The 5,274-nt window shown below is 31.3% G+C and overlaps 1 pseudogene; it reads right to left on the reverse strand.

Annotated features, from left to right (window-relative positions):
- Positions 1-758: 758 nt before the first annotated feature.
- Positions 759-3,929, reverse strand: LOC145682786 (NADH-ubiquinone oxidoreductase chain 5 pseudogene; annotated as a pseudogene).
- Positions 3,930-5,274: the final 1,345 nt, after the last annotated feature.

The following is a 5,274-nucleotide window of genomic DNA, read 5'->3' on the forward strand; positions in this document are numbered from 1 at the left end:
ACACCAATATATTATCCTGATCTCTCGTCAGACTAACATTCTTAGTAATTCTCCTAATAGGTGTTTATCATGAATGAAATCAAGGATCCCTAACATGAGCCGACTAATGAAACGGGATAATAGTTAAATATAATATTTGGTTTGCATCTAAAAGGTGTTGCTGTCAACTTATCTCATAAGTAGGAAGCAAACAATTGCACTCAGTTTCGACCTAACCCTTCGGCCCCTTGGCCCCTACTTGTTAGTTGAAGCCAAAAAGAGGCATTTCACTGTTAATGATACTATTGGGACTATACCCCAACTAAGGAGATGTGAATAATCAAGAAGAAGCTGCTAACTTTTATCTTTAGCGGATTATACCGTTAACATCTCTTAACATAAAATGACTATAAACCCCCTTAGTATAAACATTACATTACCTTTTCGAGGTAAAAGAGAGAGTGCTCTTCTCAGGGAGTATTACTTAGGGAATATAATTTCTTCTTAGTATCTTCAATACTATGTTTTCAATATAAGCTACCTAAATACACAAATATAAAGAAACAAAGGAAAATTGTAAAGATTAAAAAAATTAATAAATACATTTTAAATAAATTGTCTTGCGATTGTTGAATTAATATTGAACCATCCTGAAAACTACTATACATGCCTTGAGCACCAAGACATTCTCTTCACCCTTGATCAATATTATTATAATAGGCACCTCCTACATATAAAGGTAATTTAATAATATAATTAGTTGATAAATAAGGTAAAAATCATATGCTTCCTATTATTGTAGAACTAAAATAAAATTTTATACACACTAAAGACTGCCCAATAGAATAACTTGATAATAAAATACCAACTCACAATCCTACTACACTTACAAGCAGGGCACCTATTTTTAGGTATAAAGGTAAAACAACACAATTAACAGTAGGAAAAATTAATCATCTCAATGTAGCACCTCCTAAAATTGCCATCACTACTAATCCTAATATTCCCTTACATATAACTCAACCTTCATTATCACTAATAGAATGAATATTAGCGCCTCCAAAGCCCTTGACCGTTAAATAAAAACTTAAACGCACTGAATAACATACAGTTAGGCCTGTAGAAAAAAATAATAAGAAAAAGCTAATTACATTAATTAAAGACAAGGAAGAAACCTCTAAAATTAAGTCCTTAGAATAAAACCCAGCTAAAAATGGTATTCCACATAAAGCCAAGTTAGCTACATTTAAACAAGACAAAGTGAGAGGTATCTGACTTACAAGTGCTCCTATTCTACGAATATCTTGGGTGTCCCCCACACCATGAATAATTGCTCCCGCGCATAAAAAAGTAATGCCTTAAATAAAGCATGCGTCAATAGATGATAAAAAGCTAATACAGGGAATCCCATAGACAAAATTATTATTATAAAACCAACCTGACTTAGGGTAGATAAAGCAATAATTTTCTTTAAATCATATTCATAATTAGCGCCGATACCAGCTATAAATATTGTCAATCCTGATAATAAAAGTAATACATCTCCTATATAAACACTCAATAAAACATCTCTAAAACGAATTAGCAAGTAAACTCCTGCAGTTACAAGCGTAGAAGAATGAACCAACGCTGACACTGGTGTAGGAGCAGCCATTGCTGCTGGCAGTCATGCAGAAAAAGGAATTTGTGCACTTTTTGTTATTGCTGCCAAAATAATCAAACTAGAAATAATTATTATCTCACTATTATTTAAAACTCTATGCAAATAAAAGACATAATTTCAACTCCCATAATTCAATATTCAAGCAATAGCTAATAAAATTGCTACATCTCCAATTCGATTAGAAAGAGCAGTCAATATGCCAGCATTATAAGACCGCACATTTTCATAATAAATAACTAAACAATATGATACTAATCCTAATCCATCCCAGCCAAGTAGGATTCTAATTAAATTAGGAGATACAATCAGTAAAACTATTGAAAGAACAAATATTAATACAAGCATAATAAACCGATTAAGATATCGTTCAGATCCTATATATTGTTCGCTGTAATAAACTACTATTCTAGAAATATAAAGCACGAATCTCATAAATATAAATGATATTCAATCAAATAGAAGAGTCATAATAATTTTATTTCTATTAAAAGAAATTACTTCTCATTCAATAAATAAACTATATCTATTAATTAAAAAATTCAAACCTATTATGAATAATTCTATTTAAAAAAGCACCTATTATTCTATTATTCTATTATCCTATTATTCTATTAGACCTATTATTCTATTTAAAAAAGCAAATCTAGTTATACAAATTGAAAAAGGTCAATCCATGGCCTAAGGGCAACTTAAACCTTCTTTAGTTCCACAAACTAAAATTTTATTCTAAACTACTCAAGCATCTACAACCATAAGAATCTCGGCCCTGCAAAAAAGATTAATAAATTTAAAGGCAATCAGTGTAATATCAATAATAAATACTCTCGCACTCTTCCCCCTCAACAAGAATATAAATTAGAGTAAGGTATTCCATGTTGAGTATACGAATACAAATATAATCTATACGCAGCTCTAAAAAAAGAAAGTAAAGCTAAGCCTAATATACTCAACCAAGATCAGCCAACAATTCTATTTAACAGACTATTTTCTCCTAATAAATTTAATGTTGGTGGCGCGGCAATATTAGCAATTCTTAATAAAAATCATCACAGTCCTAAACTCGGTATAAAATATAATATTCCCCGATTAATTAATAGTCTTCGACTCCCTAAGCGTTCATAAGAAATATTCGCAAGACAAAATAATCCTGAAGAACAGAGACCGTGAGCAATTATTAATGTAAGAGCACCGCTAAATCCTCATAGCCCCATTGTTAGTAGGCCCATCAACACCAAACCCATGTGAGCAACAGAAGAATATGCAATTAAAGACTTTACATCAACTTGTCGTAAACATACTAATCTAACCGATCAAATACCTACAACTCTAATTCCAAATCAAATTAAATTTATACTTACAGCTACGTTTTCTATAAAATATATAATACGTAACAACCCATATCCCCCCAACTTTAATAAAACCCCCGCCAAAATTATTGAACCACTTACAGGTGCCTCAACATGCGCCTTAGGCAATCAAAGATGAACTAGAAATATAGGCATTTTAATTAAAAAAGCAACAACTAAAGCAAAATATCATATATAATATGTAATTCCTAAATCTATTACACTTCTCATATTAATCATCAATAAACTACCCTTAATATACTCTAAATAAAAAATACCAATCAAAAGTGGAAGTGAAGCAAACAAAGTATAAAACAACAAATATATTCCTGCCTGCACTCGTTCGGGCTGATAGCCTCAACCCAAAATTAAAAATAATGTAGGAATTAAAGAACCCTCAAAAAATATAAACAATCTAGAAGAAGAAAATCTCAAGTAGAGTAAAATAAGTAATAATAAAACTAAACTAATAAAACTCGTTCTATAAAATGAACTTCTCAGCACACCCTCTCTAGCCATAATCATAAGAATAACAATTCAGATACTTAACAAAATCAACGAATATCTCAAATTATCTCTCCACAAATAATAGCCCACTTCCCAAGGAACCAGCCCTGTACTATTTCTTATTATAAATAAAAAACAAACCCCAATAAGAGAAAACTGAACAACTCACCATAATTTAAAATTAAAGCCTAAAGGTATTAAAAACAATATAAACATTAAATACTTTAACATCGTAATACAACTAAAGAGTTTAAATAATCGCCTCCATGGGTTCGAACAAGAGACACTAAAATTGACAGCCCTAAACTGCCCTCACAAACACTAAAAGTCAGAAATAATAAGCAAAAATAATTTTCAACATACAAACTACCTAAAGAATAAGATAGAAGTAAAAAACTTATCAACACAATGAATTCAAGTCTTAATAAAACCATTAATAAATGCTTACGCTGAATAACAAAACAAGCTATTCCTAAGATAATTAGAAAACAAGAAAACAAAACAAATAATATTTTCATAAGCTTTTATAGTTTAATTAAAACGTTGGTCTTGTAAACCATTAATGAATAAGATTCTAAAAGCATCAAGAGAAAGTATAAACTTATCTTTAGTCCCCAAAACTAATATTTTAATAAACTACCTCTTGAAATTAAAATAACCTGAATATTACTTATAATTTTAGTAGTTTTAAGATTCATCCTAATTCAAATATCTCACCCCCTATCAATAGGACTAATACTTATTGTCAACACCATTACTACCTGCTTAATTATTTCAACTATAAGAGAATCTCCTTGATTTTCTTATATTCTCTTCTTAGTCTTTCTAGGTGGTATATTAGTTTTATTTATTTATGTTACAAGACTAGCATCGAATGAGATATTTACTCTAACTCCTAGTCTTTTCTTATGAATTTTCCTAGTTCCTCTCCTTTTAATCCTTATAATAATCATCGATCCCCTTATACTTCCAAACATAACTTCACTATCAGACCCACACCTCTATACAACTAATTACCAAGAAATCCCCGGTATAAAATTTTATATAACATCAATCTTAATAAATACTATTATATTAGCAACATATTTATTTATCACATTAATTGCAGTAGTAAAGATCACTTCATTATCACTCCGGCCCTCTAAGTCATATGTCAACACCAATTCGCTTACATCACCCCCTTTTTAAAATTGCTAATAACGCCTTAGTAGATCTCCCTGCTCCCATGAGAATATTGATGAAACTTTGGCTCTCTTCTCGGCTTATGTTTAATTATTCAAATTGCTAAGGGGCTTTTTCTGGCAATACACTATGTGTCAAGTATTGAATTAGCCTTCAATAGAGTAATTCCCATCTGTCGAGATGTAAATTTTGGGTGGCTTTTACGTACCTTGCATGCCAATGGGACATCCTTTTTCTTCATTTGTCTTTATTTACACGCCGGTCGAGGAATATATTACGGTTCTTATCTCTATCTTCACACTTGAAGAGTAGGGGTAGCTATTCTACTCCTAGTAATAGCAACTGCTTTTGTGGGCTATGTCCTGCCCTGAGGTCAAATATCTTTCTGAGGCGCAACAGTTATTACAAACCTACTATCAGCTATCCCCTATCTAGGAACAATATTAGTACAATGAATTTGGGGAGGATTTGCCGTAGATAATGCTACTTTAAACTGATTCTTTGCCTTTCATTTCCTCTTACCTTTCATTGTAGCTGCTATATCAATAGTACACCTCCTATTCCTCCATCAAACAGGATCCAACAACTCCCTAGGTC

Source organism: Thermobia domestica, chromosome 4 (genome assembly GCF_964235325.1).
Source record: "Thermobia domestica chromosome 4, izTheDome1.hap1.1, whole genome shotgun sequence".
Taxonomy (NCBI): Eukaryota; Metazoa; Arthropoda; class Insecta; order Zygentoma; family Lepismatidae; genus Thermobia; species Thermobia domestica.